Source organism: Solanum stenotomum, chromosome 5, assembly GCF_019186545.1.
Source record: "Solanum stenotomum isolate F172 chromosome 5, ASM1918654v1, whole genome shotgun sequence".
Taxonomy (NCBI): domain Eukaryota; kingdom Viridiplantae; phylum Streptophyta; class Magnoliopsida; order Solanales; family Solanaceae; genus Solanum; species Solanum stenotomum.
The window spans coordinates 63213495-63231210 of NC_064286.1; the positions used below are offsets into that span (position 1 = coordinate 63213495).

Below are 17716 nucleotides of genomic sequence, written 5' to 3' on the forward strand. Positions count from 1 at the left end.
TTGTAATCCCTAGCTAGGGTTTTGAAATTTGGAGAGACAACCGGATGAAATGAAGTTATCTTTAACCCTTTACCCTTTTATATTTATTTATTGAAATTAATGTTGTTGTTTTTTTAGTTCTAAAATTGACGTGTAAAATATTTAATTAATTGATAGCCATTGAGTGGCTCACTAATACACGTTGGAGTGTTTGCAATTCACGCTCTTTAGCTGCAAAAATCGAGTGTTTATTTATTTAAAAGTTGGATATATAGTTAAAATGCATGTCTGTGCACTTTGAAAGTTTGACGTCAAAGTTATAATTTGAAGCCAAGTTTAGGGTCCTATTTATGTGTTAAGCCAAAAAAAAATCAAATTCAAATTACAAGACTTGATGTATCTAATTTTTCGTATGAGCTTATATGATAATTTTTATGTTTTTATTTTACCATATTTGGAAGCTATATATATAAGCTTATAGATCACTATTTTTCCCTAGTATAATAAAACATCTTTAATAAAATTTTAGTTAAAATTCGTGTGGTATACAATATTTTCCATCTTCATTTCTCCCTATCTCATCTACTGAATGTTTTAAAAGGCACTGTAATATTGAATGATGAAGTTCTGCACCAAATAATCTCAGCTTATGTATGCAATATGATCTCTTCTGGTTTCCAATGCTAACAGTCGAAAGGACCTGACGATCTCAGTTGAACTCCATCTTTCGAGAACTTATTTTGGTCCAGCAAAAAGAAAGAGTTCAAGCATCGATCGATTAATTAGACTTGCACAATGCATCTAACACTGTACTTGGAGATCAAAGCCACAAGCAATATATAAAAAATGATTTTTAGAGGCAATTATTAACAATAATAGTTTAATTGTCGCTAAATATGTTTCTTTAGCGGCAATTACATTTTAGCACTATTTGTAAATACGGCAAAACCCTATGGCGACATTGGATCCAAATACAATTAACTAGCTAGTAAAGGGCTAAATACTCTTTGTTAATGTGCATATGTGTTGACGCTAAAAGTTGTGTATGTTATAGCGAGGGGAGTTTCCAGAAGGCGAGCACAAGCTTGTTTCTATGTGAATAAACATCATTCATGACCCATTTGTCCTGTTTCTTTATGAACCAGGAAAATTAGTGCTAACACTGTACTTCCGAGCTTGATTCGACTAGTGCTTGTATAGTGGTAAACGTCATGCGAAAAATAGCTCAAAAGAAAAATTCACCAGTCAAGGGGTAAATTTCTCAAATCCTCACTCATGTTAAAGAAATTGTGTAGTAAAGACATTTATCTTGCCTTTATATCAATAAAATCACTCAACCTAAATCTTGTCTGCTAAAAAAACCACCAATCGAAAAAACCACCTTCTTGCACCAGAAATCTGACATGGAAGGGGGCCAGGAATCAACTTGAGTGGGCCAGCAACAACATACCCAGACCCAGTGAAATCCCACAAGTAGGATCTAGAGTGGTTGGTGTGTACACAGCTTCCCCTACTTTTTGAAGATAGAGATATTATTTCTGATAGACCCTCCGCACAAATAAATCAACCTGAGTGGCCATTTGAGGAAGTTAGTGGATTCTCAATTTATTGGACCATTTGATTTTAGGAACTAACAAGCATTAGTAAACCAATAAGCACATCTTTTTTTGCACTAATGATATTTATATTAAACATAAAAATATCCAGAGATGCAGCAATACAAAGACATGATTAAAATTTACAGTTGAAAGCCTTTAATCTTTAGTTTACAAAATTCATTTCAGAGTTTATGTCGAATCATCTTCAAAATCTTCTACCTTTTTATCTCCATGTAGATAAGTCCACCGATGCCTTCCCATCTCATATTTTACACACGGATCGTCTTCATAGTGCAGACGGTCCAACCCTCCTTTTACAGCTTTGCTAAGTCGTGAATTGGAGATGTCCTAAACGATGAATTGTGAGTCCCTTGCCAAAACACAAACATCATCTCTAGTCCCAACTCATCCAGGCAATCCAGCCGTTGCATCTCTTACTATTGGAATGTATGCGTCCACGACTATCGATGGGACCAGGTCCTCAACAAAGTTACAATATTAGACAGTAAAGAACAAATGCTGAAAGTAAAGATTGACAAGCAACTTTACGTGGAAACCTTCTTGCTCAAGGGAGTAAAACCACGACCTGTTCTCAACAGGACTTTTCAAATTGCTTCCACTAATCTTCTCCAAGCAAAAGTAAAAGCCAGTTTACAAAATGAGATTAGCCTGCTAATGTCCACACTAAGTAATATCTCCTATCACTTAGCTGAGCCAGAGCAGATACAACACTGCCCACTATTCTAACCTGCACCGATTAATATAGAATTTTCTAAGCGGATACCACACCGCCCACTAAACCACCACTCTCTGGACTATTTAGATTTTGACTAAGCAACAATAATGTTGCCCACTAAATCACGTAACTCTAGATGACTTAGACTTTTAGAAACCGAAACAAGATCTGAATCCTTTATAGATTAGGATCAGATTTACAATGTAAGCACATGAGACACAAAGCTCTAGGTACAACAAAGACTCTTCTTCACTCTATCAGGTCCCTTTGTTGAGTTGAGCAATGTTCTTCCTTGAAGATGGCCTTCTTTTCAAGCTTATGAATTTTGAGAGAAAATCCAAATTTAGTTTGCCAAATCTTGAGTTTGTGTATTTTGGAAAGAGATAATATAAATCAACACAAACGCATTGAAACAATCCTATTGGCTGAAGGCCTGTTGTTTAGAAAAGTTGTGCACCTACCACATCAGAGGTGGCAGCTTTTCTGACAGCTGTCTTGTAACCTTTTCATATCGCAGTCTTGCAGGGACCGGTCCCTTGCAAACTTCTTTGTGGGTTCTTGAAAAGGCTTGCTGGCTGACTTCCTTCTTAGGATGAATGAATTTAATATGGTGTTTGTCATGTAGAAAATATCAACCATAAAGAGTTATTACCCGTTGGACAAACACCCTCGTCCATTTTGATGGTGTAGTACGCTGACGCTTCACCAACCTCTGACACGACAGCTTTACAACTGTACCCCATTATAGATCTGGACGAGAGAACTCTGCCTGGGATCAGGACCCTGCATTTGTGAGACACTGAAACATACAATCTCGTCCGCTCTTCCTATTGGTGTAGGACACGGCATTTTTCACCTACCATCTGACATGACAACTTTACAAATGTACTCCATTTGTATCTGGACAAGAGCACTCTGCCAAGGACTAGGTCCCTGTATTGGTGAAGATCATCAAAACACCTAGAATATAATATTTTCCCCTTTTTTGATGATTACACACAAATATTCCTCCCACTAAGTTTATTCCTTCTTTTCCCTGTTAGCAGTCCCAATAACAAGGATATGGTTCCTTGTTAGATCAATAAGTTTGTTAAATCGTCAAAACTTCATATCAACTTCGAATTAACATCTCATATCAGCTTTGAACTAACATTTCCCCCCTTTTTGATGATAACATACTTATTCACTAGTTCCCCCTATCAACAAGACCTCTTCGGGTAACTGGAGTTTCATCATCCCCGAAGTTTTTCAAATTATCAAAACATCAAACTAGCATTTTCCTTTTTTGATGATGACAAACTTATTCACCCGTTCCCCCTATCAACAAAAGCTCTTTAGGTAACTGGATTTTCATCATCTCCGAAGTTTGTCAAATCATCAAAATAACATTTTCCCCTTTTTTTATGATGACAAACAACTTCTTCCCCCTATCGGTAGGACCAAGTCCTCCTCAAAGTAACTAACATCATTGATCTCTCATACCTTAACAATTTTCCCCTTTTGACATCATAAAAAAGGGTTAAAGCAGTAAACCAAGTTGACAGAAAGGCAGTTCAAGTAAATTCATGGCCACTTGGGCAACACTGAGCATGAGTAAAAATGAATAAAATAATGAGACAAGTTAGTAGAAACTAGACATTTTTTCATTCATACACAAAAGATCAGCAATCAAAGCATTGCACATATTATTACAAATGAGAACCAAAACACTGCCCACTGAGTTCCGATAGAAAACAAGGAGGACTGACACAGGAGTTTAGGAAAAGAGGGGATTACTTAGAAGCAAGGGATTGAAAAAATAGAGCTAGAAGATCATATCCCTTAGCATGATTTTTCAGAATATCTCTTGAAGTTCAACATACTTTGCTACCCAGGCTTCATGTTGAACCTTCAACGCTGCCAGTTTTTTTTTCTTTCTTCAACCTGGTCCCTCGGATAGTGCTGTTTCAGAAGCTGAGCCTTTAGGAAAACCATTTCAGTATTCCTGTTAGCAAGATCAACTTTCATAGCTTCCAACACTAGCCTGAGTTTCACATAACAAAAAGATTGATAAAATCAAACTTACTCAAGGCTTTCAGACACCCTCTTATTCAGAATACTTGAGTTCTCAGAATATCAACTTCTTCTTTTTTGAACATCATCTTTCTCACCATCTCATTTTTTCTTGTAGGACCTGGTCCCTCTTCACACTTAAAAACATCTTCATCAGAAAATTCTCCAGTAGGAGCAGAGGGTTTACACATTTGAAGTGTTTTTTGAGAAAGTACAAAAGAAGGTTTTGAAAATTTCTGATTTTGGAAGGGGATTTGAAAAGAAGTATAGAGTATTAAGGAAGAGAAAAGAAGTATCATTTTGGTACTCAAATAATGGGACAACGGTCAAATACCTGAATGACAGACATGTGGCAATTGCAACGGTTCTCATGCATAATTCAAACTGCAATGTTAAGATTGCTAACCTTCGAGAACGAACCAGGTCCCTCTCTATAGTTTGAATGTGATAGCCTAGGTATGTCCTGACCTCCCTTTTCCTTCAGCCCTTTTGCCATATGTGTATACCTACAAAAGTTATAAGACTGAACTTCCTAAAACATGCATAACTGAAAAACAAGGATACCTGCTCCCTTTGCATAGTCAGGAGAGAGTTGATTGCTTCAGGCAGGATCCATTCAAGCCAATTTTAGCATTCCTAACTTCAGTTTGATCATCTCAGTCAGGTCTTCTAAGAGCTTCAAGCTGCTGCTTGATCTACAAGAATTGATCATATCAAGTTGCACTTGCTACATTCTCTGCCTCAGTTGATAAAAGAGCAACTGAATCTTGCCTTTTAGATCCCCATGAGTGAGAGATCAACCTATATCATAAGTCACTCCTAAGGTAATCTTTCCATCAACTCGATACCTAGCATAATCAACATCACCATGTACTCCAAATCAAATGTCTCCTGATGGACAGAATAAGACCGGATCCCCTGTCATCTTCAAATGTCTCAAGATTCTCTCAGCAGCCTTCAAATGTGATTCCTTTGTAGAAGAATGGAATTTTGAACCAGGTTCATCAACATCCAACTTCAAGATAGTGCTCATGGGAGTATGAATTATCTAGGCATCCATAACATGAAACTTTTTTTAGCAGCTTCTCTGAACTGGTACCAGGTCCCTGTCTATGATCAGACATCAATTGCCTTGAACGTTGTGCTATCTTCTTCTCTGTAGCTATCTTCCTATGAGAGTATACAACTGTTCCTTGCTTAGGGCTTCAGTGAAGAAGTCAACCACTTGATCTTCCATTTTGCAAAACTTCATTATGAAATTACCCCTCTTTAACATTGTCTTGACTTCAAGCATGTTAAGCCATTTGAGCAGCTCATTGATGTACTTTTCTTGATACCCGAGGATACCTTTAGAGGTTTGCTTGATCTACAACTCCAAGAAGAAATTTAATTCTTCCATTTTGTTCACTTCAAAACTCATTATTCATGAGTGTAACAAACTCTTCATACAACACCTCAAAGGTTGCTTCAAATATGACATCATCAGTATGTACTTGAATAATCAGCAATTCCTTTCCTTGTGATTTCAACAAGAGGGTTTTTGACAATTTTACCTCTTTTGAAGTCATTGTTGAGGAGGAACTTGGATAACTTATCAGCTTGTTGGGGAACCAAGTGTCATACTTTGCTTCTTTCAAACTGAGCTTGATCAGCTTCTTCATTCTCACCTTCAGAATTCACATTATCAATTTGAAATGAGTCATTTTTGTTCAACACTATCTAACGGACCGGGTCCTTCATCAGGTTCATCATCTGCATCAGCTTCTTTGGGGTTGCTGGATTCATGAGAATGATGTTCTTTAGCAAGCTCACTGTTAGATCATCTCTCTGAATCTGAAACATTTTTTCCATCTCACAATCTTCTTTGTTTTGCAACTTACTTCTCAATTCTTCAACACTCATCAAAAATCGCATGAACATCTTTTTCAATGCACACATTTTTTAAAAACACCGGATAAGCCTTGCTGGAGGAAGAGTATCCCACAAGTAATCTTTCAACATCATTGACATTACACTTCTTAAATATTATCATTTTGGTCACAAAACATGTACTATTCACCATTTCACCCCGAAAGTCCTTTGAAAGATAAAAAGACTGCTTATACCACCTGAAGGATAGTCTGATCTGCTTCTCTTCAACACCATCGTCACAACATTTGTCATCTGCAAATTTCATTTTGAGAAGACTGAGGACCAGGTCCTTTGACAAAAGTTTGTGCAGTGGAGAAGCACTCACATGAGCACGTATTTTGTGTCATACCTCAGCATTCTTACCTTGAGCATTGAGGCAAGTTAGACAGTCACCACGAGCAGTATTCAGATCCGCAATATACATGTTCTTGCATCTCTTTTCTGTCAAGATCATCACCCGAGAGAGCAAGTTTGTGACAACACAATTATCTCATAAGAGCTTGACTTCATTTTTTATCATCACAAATTTGTGAAACATTTAGAAGATTGTACTTCAACATATTGACATAGTACACAACTTTCACAAGAATGTTCCACGGACTTTCAAGTCCAACCTACCCAAAAAATGTACAATTTCTTGCCATTGCCAAAAGAGACACCTCCATATTGAAGTGTCTTGAGAGATAGGAAGTTTTCAGTTTTCTGAGTCACGTGTTTTGAGCATCCGCCATTCATGAACCACCACTGACTGTTACTACTTCCTCTCACTTGCATTGCAAATCACTTGTTAGCCTTGGGAACCCATTTGAGACGGAGTTCCCAGTACGCAGATAACAGAGTGATAAGAAAGTCTTTTGTCCAGTGAGGCAGACCAGTTTTCTTCAACTTAGATCGATAAGCAGGACTAGGTCCCTTTTTCAGTCTATTCCTTTGTTGGGAATAGTTTGATGATTTTTCTCCATATTTTTCAGAACATGACAATCCTTTCTAAGATGTCCATCTCGACCACAATACACACACAACAGATTATCAGCATCAGAAACAGATTTGCTGTGAGGATTGTACGGGGGATCTATCTTCTTACAGCCCAACCCTGTTCTACTGTTGTTTCCTTGACCAATTAGATTTGTAAGGATCTTAGAGGAATTGGTCAATTTGAGGGGTTTTTAAGTTTCTCTTTTACACGGACCAGGTCCCTCTCCAACTCAAAATTTCTTTCCAAAGCCACTTTCATCTTCATTTCAGCAGTATCCAGCTTATTTTCAAGCTCCAGTTGCAAGCTGCTTGCCTCGCTTTTTCCTTTCAAAATTGTATTAGTTACCCCCTTTATCTTTTCCTTCAGTTCTAGATTTTCAGCTTTTAGAATAACCATTTGATTTTCATTATCAGATATTTGGGGAACTAAAGCAATTTTTCCATCTTGAGAGATGTCTAGGCTATTGTTTACGAGAACATCCTCAGTTGTTAGCTTACTTATCACATCAAGTAATACAACAGCTAGCTTTCTCAATTTACTGGTAGAAAAGGTATTCAAGTTTTTCTTGAAATATGATAGGGTTACCTTTTCATCAGCATCCTCATCATCTGACTTTCCCATGAGTGCTCTGAATCATCTTAATCACTTGAGGAATTTTCCCTTGCAGCCACATCTTTCTTCAGTGCCTAGAAAAAAAACTTATCTTTTGCTTAGCTTGTCACGGACCTGGTCCCCCTCTTTGTTTTTACCTTCTTCATTCTTGACAGATTCCATGTGGTCAGCTTTGTGCATAGGACAGTTTCCAATGGAGTGACCTGGTAGATCGCACTTGCCACACACTTCACTTGAGCTGGTAGCCTTGTCATGATTTTCTTTCTTCTGATCGGCCTAATCAATCAGATATGTCCTCTTGTTTTTGCCCTTAAGAAAGAGACCCTGCCCTTTTCTGTGCATCTCATGAACTTGAAGATGCTCAAATAGTGTATACATCTTCATTACATCAGGTTCTCTTGTCTCATTTTCAGTCACAAAATCATTTGTCCAAGATCTAGGAAGAATTTCTAGTGTCTTAGAGACTTGTTTGGCAACAAGGACTGGTTCTTCAAGGAACATGAGCTCATCTGTAATTGTGGAGAATCTGGTGCGCATTTCACGAATGGGTTCAACTTCTTTCATGGTGAAACCTTCAAACTGAGTGATAAAGAGATCTAGCTTAGATTTCCTTATTTCATCAGTGCCCTCATAAGTTGTTCTCAACAGATCCCAGATTTCCTTGGCCGATTCATAAGATGAGATCAGATCATATTCATTTACACTAAGGCCACACATCAGTAGCTTTCTTGCTTTGTGATTTTTCCGAACTAGTTGCTTGTCAGAGTCATTACAATGTTTTCTAGTTTTAGGAATGACTCTTCTTATCTCTCCAACCTTAACTTCCATAGTTGGCACATAAGGACCTTCACATATCACATCTCCCACTTCAATATCCTCAGTCATGAGATAGTCTCTCATCCGAATCTTCCAATGTCTATAGAACTGACCATCAAGAAGATGAGGTCTTGTGGAAGACAGACTTCTCTGCCTATTTAGTGGTGCAATCATTCCTTTAGGATATTTTCGTTTTTTGGTGTTAACCAAATAGAAAAGTCAAGCTCTGATACCACTTGTTGGAATGTATGCGTCCACGACTATCGATGGGACCAGGTCCTAAACACAGTTACAATATTAGACAATAAAGAACACATGTTGAAAGTAAAGATTGACAAGCAACTTTACATGGAAACCTCCTTGCTCAAGGGAGTAAAACCACGACATGTTTTCAACAGGACTTTTCAAACTGCTTCCACTAATCTTCTCCAAGCAAAAGTAAAAGCCAGTTTACAAAATGAGATTAGCCTGCTAATCTCCACACTAAGTAATATCTCCTATCACTTAGCTGAGCCAGAGCAGATACAACATTGCCCACTATACTAACCCGCACCGATTAATATAGAATTTTCTAAGCGGATACCACACCGCCCACTAAACCACCACTCTCTGGACGATTTAGATTTTGACTAAGGATCAATAATGTTGCCCACTAAATCACGTAACTCTAGATGACTTAGACTTTTAGAAACTGAAACAAGATCTGAATCCTTTATAGATTAGGATCAGATTTACAATGTAAGCACATGAGACACAAAGCTCTTAAGTACAACAAAGACTCTTCTTCACTCTATCAGGTCCCTTTGTTGAGTTGAGCATTGTTCTTCCTTGAAGATGGCCTTCTTTTCAAGCTTACGAATTTTGAGAGAAAATCCAAATTTAGTTTGCCAAATCTTGAGTTTGTGTATTTTGGAAAGAGATAATATAAATCAACACAAACTCATTGAAACAATGCTATTGACTGAAGGCCTGTTGTTTAGAATAGTTGTGCACCTACCACATCAGAAGTGGCAGCTTTTCTGACAGCTGTCTTGTCACCTTTTCATATCGCAGTCTTGCAGGGACCAGGTCCCTTGCAAACTTCTTTGTGGGTTCTTGAAAAGGCTTGTTGGCTAACTTCCTTCTTAAGATGAATGAATTTAATATGGTGTTTGTCATGTAGAAAATATCAACCATAAAGAGTTATTACCCGTTGGACAAACACCCTCGTCCATTTTGATTGGTGTAGTACGCTGACACCTTACCAACCTCTGACACGACAGTTTTACAACTGTACCCCATTATAGATCTGGACGAGAGAACTCTGCCTGGGACCAGGTCTCTGCATTTGTGAGACACTGAAACATACAATCTCGTCCGCTCTTCCTATTGGTGTAGGACACTGCATTTTTCACCTACCACCTAATATGACAACTTTACAGATGTACTCCATTTTATCTGGACGAGAGCACTCTGCCAGGGACCAAGTCCCTGCATTTGTGAGGATCATCAAAACACCTAGAATATAACATTTTCCCCATTTTTGATGATTACACACAAATATTCCTCATACTAAGTTTATTCCTTATTTTCCCTGTCAGCAGTCCTAATAACAAGGATATGGTTCTTTGTTAGATCGATAAGTTTGTTAAATCGTCAAAACTTCACATCAACTTTGAATTAACATCTCATATCAGCTTCGAACTAACATTTTCCCCCTTTTTGATGATAACATACTTATTCACCAATTCCCCCAATCAACAAGAACTCTTCGGGTAACTAGAGTTTCATCATCCCCGAAGTTTGTCAAATCATCAAAACATCAAACTAGCATTTTCCTTTTTGATGATGACAAACTTATTCACCCGTTCCCCCTATCAACAAGAGCTCTTTAGGTAACTAGACTTTCATCATCCCCGAAGTTTATCAAATCATCAAAACATCAAAATAGCATTTTCCCCCCTTTTTTATGATGACAAACACCTTCTTCCCCCTATCGGTAGGACCAGGTCCTCCTCAAAGTAACTAACATTATTGATCTCTCATACCTTAACAACTTTCCCCCTTTTGACATCATAAAAAAGGGTTAAAGCAGTAAACCAAGTTGACAGAAAGGCAGTTCAAGCAAATTCATGGCCACTTGGGCAACACTGAGCATGAGTAAAAATGCATAAAGTAATGAGACAAGTCAGTAGAAACAAGACATTTTTTCATTCATACACAAAAGATCAGCAATCAAAGCATTGCACATATTATTACGAATGAGAACCAAAACACTGCCCACTGAGTTTTGATAGAAAACAAGGAGGACTGACACGGGAGTTTAGGAAGAAAGGGGATGACTTAGAAGCAAGGGATTGAAAAAATAGAGTTAGAATATCATATCCCTTAGCATGATTTTTCAGAATCTCTCTTGAAGTTCAGCATGCTTTGCTGCCCAGGCTTCATGTTGAACCTTCAACGCTGCCAGTTTTTTTTTTCTTTCTTCAACCTGGTCCCTCGGATAGTGCTGTTTCAGAAGCGGAGCCTTTAGGCAAACCATTTCAGTATTCCTGTTAGCAAGATCAACTTTCATAGCTTCCAACACTAGCCTAAGTTTCACATAACAAAAAGATTGATAAAATCAAACTTACTCAAGGCTTTCAAGATGAATAGATCAATAATTGAGGAACCAAAAAGAGAATTTCATTTTATATATATATTTTTTGAATCAGACACCCTCTTATTCAGAATACTTGAGTTCTCAGAATATCAACTTCTTCCTTTTTGAACATCATCTTTCTCACCATCTCATTTTTTCTTGTAGGACATGGTCCCTCTTCACACTTAAAAACATCTTCATCAGAAAATTCTCTAGTAGGAACAGAGGGTTTACACATTCGAAGTGTTTTTTGAGAAAGTACAAAAGAAGGTTTTGAAAATTTCTGATTTTGGAAGGGGATTTGAAAAGAAGTATAGAGTATAAAGGAAGAGAAAAAAAGTATCATTTTGGTACTCAAATTATGGGACAACGGTCAAATACCTGAATGACAGACATGTGGCAATTGCAACGGTTCTCATGCATAATTCAAACTGCAATGTTAAGATTGCTAACCTTCGAGAACGGACCAGGTCCCTCTCTATAGTTTGAATGTGATTGCCTAGATTTGTCCTGACCTCCCTTTTCCTTCTGCCCTTTTGCCATGTGTGTATACCTACAAAAGGTATAAGACTGAACTTCCTAAAACATGCATAACTGAAAAACAAGGATACCTGCTCCCTTTGCATAGTCATGAGAGAGTTGATTGCTTCAAGCAAGATCCATTCAAGCCGGTTTCAGCATTCCCAACTTCAGTTTGATCATCTCAGTCAGGTCTTCTAAGAGCTTCAAGCTGCTGCTTGATCTACAAGAATTGATCATATCAAGTTGCACTTGCTACATTCTCTGCCTCAGTTGATGAAAGAGCAACTGAATCTTGCATTTTAGTTCCCCATGAGTGAGAGATCAACCTATATCATAAGTCACTCCTGAGGTACTCTTTCCATCAACTTGATACCCAGCATAATCAGCATCACCATGTACTCCAAATCAAATGTCTCCTGATGGACAGAATAGGACCGGGTCCCCTGTCATCTGCACATGTCTCAAGATTCTTTCAGCAGCCTTCAAATGTGATTCCTTTGTACAAGAATGGAATCTTTGAACCAGGTTCATCAACATCCAACTTCAAGATAGTGCCCATGGGAGTATGAATTATCTAGGCATCCATAACATGAAACTTTTTTTAGCAGCTTCTCTGAACTGGTACCAGGTCCCTTTCTTTGATCAGACATCAATTGCCTTCAACGTTGTGTTATCGATGGGACCAGGTCCTCAACAAAGTTACAATATTAGACAGTAAAGAACAAATGCTGAAAGTAAAGATTGACAAGCAACTTTACGTGGAAACCTTCTTGCTCAAGGGAGTAAAACCACGATTTGTTCTCAACAGAACTTTTCAAATTGCTTCCACTAATCTTCTCCAAGCAAAAGTAAAAGTCAGTTTACAAAATGAGATTAGCCTGCTAATGTCCACACTAAGTAATATCTCTTATCACTTAGCTGAGCCAAAGCAGATACAACACTACCCACTATACTAACCCGCATCGATTAATATAGAATTTTCTAAGCGGATACCACACCGCCCACTAAACTACCACTCTCTGGACGATTTAGATTTTGACTAAGCAACAATAATGTTGCCCACTAAATCACGTAACTCTAGATGACTTAGACTTTTAGAAATCGAAACAAGATCTGAATCCTTTATAGATTAGGATCAGATTTACAATGTAAGCACATGAGACACAAAGCTCCAAGTACAACAAAGACTCTTATTCACTCTATCAGGTCCCTTTGTTGAGTTGAGCAACTTCTTTTCAAGCTTATGAATTTTGAGAGAAAATCCAAATTTAGTTTGCCAAATATTGAGTTTGTGTATTTTGGAAAGAGATAATATAAATCAACACAAACTCGTTGAAACAATCCTATTGGCTGAAGGCCTGCTATTTAGAAAAGTTGTGCACCTACCACATCAGAGGTGGCAGCTTTTCTGACAGTTGTCTTGTCACCTTTTCATATCGCAGTCTTGGAGGGACTAGGTCCCTTGCAAACTTCTTTGTGGGTGTTGACACCCAATTTTGACCCTCCCCGATAATAATTAATCTCTGAGTTTCTTAATTTTCAAATGATTTAGAATAATTGACTTTATAAAATTTAAAATATTTTTCAAGTTGGTTTAAATGGTTTGTCACTTTTTATAATTTTAAAAAAAATATGTGTATACTTTTGAACTTTATAAATATTCAAAAATCGTCTCAAAATATTTTGTTTAATTAAATATTTGGTTAGTTTGTTTAGTTATTTAATAGTTTGCAATTTTGAGTTAATTAGTTAGTTTATAATTAAGTTAATTATTATATAATTATGTGTCTAATTAGTATATTTTATGAAGGTTCGAAAATTGTCTCAAAAGGATTTTAGCTTTATTTAAACATTTGGTTATTTAGTCGTTTATATTGTTCAATTAATTAGTTTATAATTAAATTAATTATTTTATTTCGTTAAGATTAAGAAGCTCGTTAATTAATTAATATTAATTCGTCTTATTTAATTATTAGCCAAATTTATTAAATTTGATCAAGTTGGCTAAGTCTTAAATTTAAATTGCCTACCGTAATAATTCCTAGCCAACCCAATATTATAATTCCTACCAGCCCATAACCGANAGGCCTGCTGTTTAGAAAAGTTGTGCACCTACCACATCAGAGGTGGCAGCTTTTCAAACAGTTGTCTTGTCACCTTTTCATATCGCAATCTTGCAGGGACCAGGTCCCTTGCAAACTTCTTTGTAGGTTCTTCAAAAGGTTTGCTAGTTGACTTCCTTCTTAGGATGAATGAATTTAATATGGTGTTTGTCATGTAGAAAATATCAACCATAAAGAGTTATTACCCGTTGGACAAACACCCTCGTCCATTTTGATTGGTGTAGTATGATGACGCCTCACCAATCTCTGACACGACAGCTTTACAACTGTACCCCATTATAGATCTGGACGAGAGAACTCTGCCTGGGACCAAGTCCCTGCATTTGCGAGACATTAAAACATACAATCTTGTTCGTTCTTCCTATTGGTGTAGGACACTGTATTTTTCAACTACCACTTGACAGGACAACTTTACAGATGTACTCCATTTGTATTTGGACGAGAGCACTCTGCCAGGGACCAGGTCCCTACATTTGTGAGGATCATCAAAACACCTAGAATATAACATTTTCCCCCTTATTGATGATTACACACAAATATTCCTCACACTAAGTTTATTTCTTCTTTTCCCTGTCAGCAGTCCCAATAACAAGGATATGGTTCCTTGTTAGATCGATAAGTTTGTTAAATCGTCAAAACTTCATCTCAACTTCGAACTAACATCTCATATCAACTTCGAACTAACACTTACCAAACAATGGAGAGTGATAAAAGGCGGTCTATTCCTCTTAAGAATATCATAATGACAAATCCTTTTGAATAGTTTGCCTCCACGCCTTTTTAGCGGAGCAACAACAGACTTTTTTCCGTTAACAGCGGTATATAAGAAAGCCTTCTCACAGGTTGTGTGTATCTTAGAGCTTCTTCTCAACGGAAACAAGATCTTATTCCTTGCTACAAGGGTGAATCATTTAAAGACTATTCATAGCTCTTGATTCCTCCGACCATTCGCCAAGATTGAATGACGTGCATGATCTGTTGTTGGCTATTTGCATTAGAATCTTTGCAGCCCGTTTGATTTCCTTGTCCGGCATATCATTAGATGTGTTTTTTGTCATCTTTATTTTCTATGTATGTCCTAATAAAATAAAGAAAAGTAAAATTGAAAATCAGCTTAATTTAAAAATATAATTGTAATATCTATCAGTGTCCAACTTCTCAATGCACCTCAATTTCTTAGTCGAAGCATAAAAAAATATGCCAATGTACTTGAGGAGAAGAAGCGAGCGAAAAGTGTGTAACTTTTTGCTGGAAGATATACAATGTACATCCAATCATGGATGTCTTTATAGTTTTTTTTAAAAGCAGCGAAAAGTTAAAGCATGTTTGTCCAACCTTCTGAAAGGTCAAACTTTTCTTTATCTAAAAAGAAAAATATTTAATTTGTTATAAATATGTGTTTGACCGAGATTTTGGTGTAAAAACAAATATTTTGGAGTACTAGTAGAAACTTTTAAGTAGAACTGAAAAAATGATGAAATTCAATAAAGACTTTGATTCAATCCTGGTAATTAAAGACAAAATATCAGTCAATTCTAAACAAAATATACTGAAAGAGATGAGATGGAATTAAATCTTTTTAGCTATTTTTAGGTAAAATATCATGTATTTATATATTAGGAAAATTTTATTAAATATGCATGAATATTTAATTTTCAATCCAACAACTAAAACAAATAACGGTTTCCATGATATATTAACAAAATGGTTGATTATATGTGGAAAAATATTTGGGATAACTCGTTGGGAGATTTTAAACAACAAAAATTATTAATTCCAATCAGATTCTTAATCAAAGTGAACACACAAAATTAGGATGGGATATATACTGAACCCTTAAATACATATATGAAGAATCATCATCATTTTCAACACATGATAAAACTTTAAACGCGACGAACAAAAGTGAAAAACAAAGAAAATAATGAGAAATCTCACCTCTAGTAACTTGTTAATAGATGGTATGATTTATATTGATGGTTCAAAGCTGAATATAGGAAGAAGAAGAGAGAGTTTTGTTCATTGCAAGGTAAAAAGGAGGAGGAGGAAGAATTACATTTTAGCCCTCTTTGTAAATACCACAAAAGACTATAGCAACATTGGATCAATGACAATTAACTAATGTTGGCAAAGGGTTTAGCACTCTTTGTTGATGTACATATTTATTGACGCTAAAAACTGTTTTTAGCTGAGAGCGCAGGCGTGTTTCTATTGGAATAGGCATCATTCATGACCCCATTTTTTTTTAAAAAAAAAGTATGACCGTATGATGGTGAAACCTCTATATTGATGAATAAAATTACAAAGCTAAGGGGAGCTTAAGCTCAACCATCGTTCCAATAGCTGCTTCGCAAAAACTAAGGTTCTGACAAAAACTATACAAGTTTTGCAAAATTTTACAAGTCCAGAGTGACTCCATTGTCCTGTTTCTTTATGAACCAGGAAAATTAGTGCTTCAGGTGCTGCTAACTCTGTACTCAGAGCTTGATTCGACTAGTGTTTATATAGTGGTAAAGGTCATGCAAAACAGCAAAAGATAGCTCAAAACGAAAATTCACTAGCCATGGGGTAAATTTCTCAAATCGTCACTCAAGTTGATGAAATTGTGTAGTAAATCCATTTATCTCACATTTATATCAATAAAATCACTCAACTTAAATCTTATCTCCTACAAAAAAAACTTCAACCGAAAAAAAAACCCATCTTTTTGCACCGAAAACCAGACATGGAAGGGAGTCCCAGGAATCAACTTGAGTGACCAGACATGTAGGATCTAGGGAGGTTGGTGTGTACGCAGCTTTCCCCTAACTTTTGAAGGTAGAGATANACAGGTCTCAAAATTGAAAGAAAAGCGGAGCAAATCGGGAGTTGAAAAAGATTGGATCAAAAACCCACCTTTATTTATTCGGAATTGTATTTTGTTATTATTGGGCCTAAGCCCTCGCCATTTTACTTATTATTACTTGTTAGTTCTTAGGACAGGTGAAAATTGGGTCAAAGGCCCAAAACGAAAATGGGCCCAAGTACTGGCCCAGGCGGACAGAAACCGGATTTGGGCCTAACTCTCTTTCCCTCTCTACTTTATTGTGTTCATTTATTTGTTAGTGTTTGCCGCTGATTCTAAGGTTGAACAATTCGAATCCCCAAAAGATACCCATTTGAATTAATCCCTTAACTAAATTATTCGTCTTTTACTCGACTTGAAAAAGAAATAAATAAATAAATAATTGTACAAAAATACCTCACTTAGATAATACGTCAACATTTCCTTTTTCTCCTTTAGAATGGTCCTAAATAGTTAATTTTGCAATTCAAACTAAGTTACAGTTAATTTAGCAAAATAATTAATTGTCGGATAACCACATTAGTGGATATTCTAGGTGCCTTAAAAACCTTCCTAGAATATTAATAGGAACCCCGAACCCCTTTTAAGATTTTCACTAGATTCCTGTTTTAAACTGTTGAAAATAAATAGTTTTCTTGATTTTTCTTAACAAATTAAGTGGCGACTCTAAACCAGTCAAAATACATTTTCCAAATAAAACAGAATGGCGACTCTGCTGGGGAGATGAATGGTTCTAACCTTAAGATTAATTATTTGGTTATGTGTTTAACTGTTTACTTGTTTAAATTATCGTATCTTATATTACTTGTAGCATTCATGGCACCCGATTCTGCCAAACGGCAAATAGATTGCATTAGGAAAAGGCGGTTACGTGGCTTACCACGGCTGTCCTTCAGAAAAAACACAAGTTAAATCTTTTGGAAGTG

The 17716-nt window shown here is 36.6% G+C and overlaps 1 pseudogene; it reads right to left on the minus strand.

Moving 5' to 3' along the window:
* Positions 1 to 1766: 1766 nt before the first annotated feature.
* On the minus strand, positions 1767 to 14979 carry LOC125865987 (uncharacterized; annotated as a pseudogene).
* Positions 14980 to 17716: the final 2737 nt, after the last annotated feature.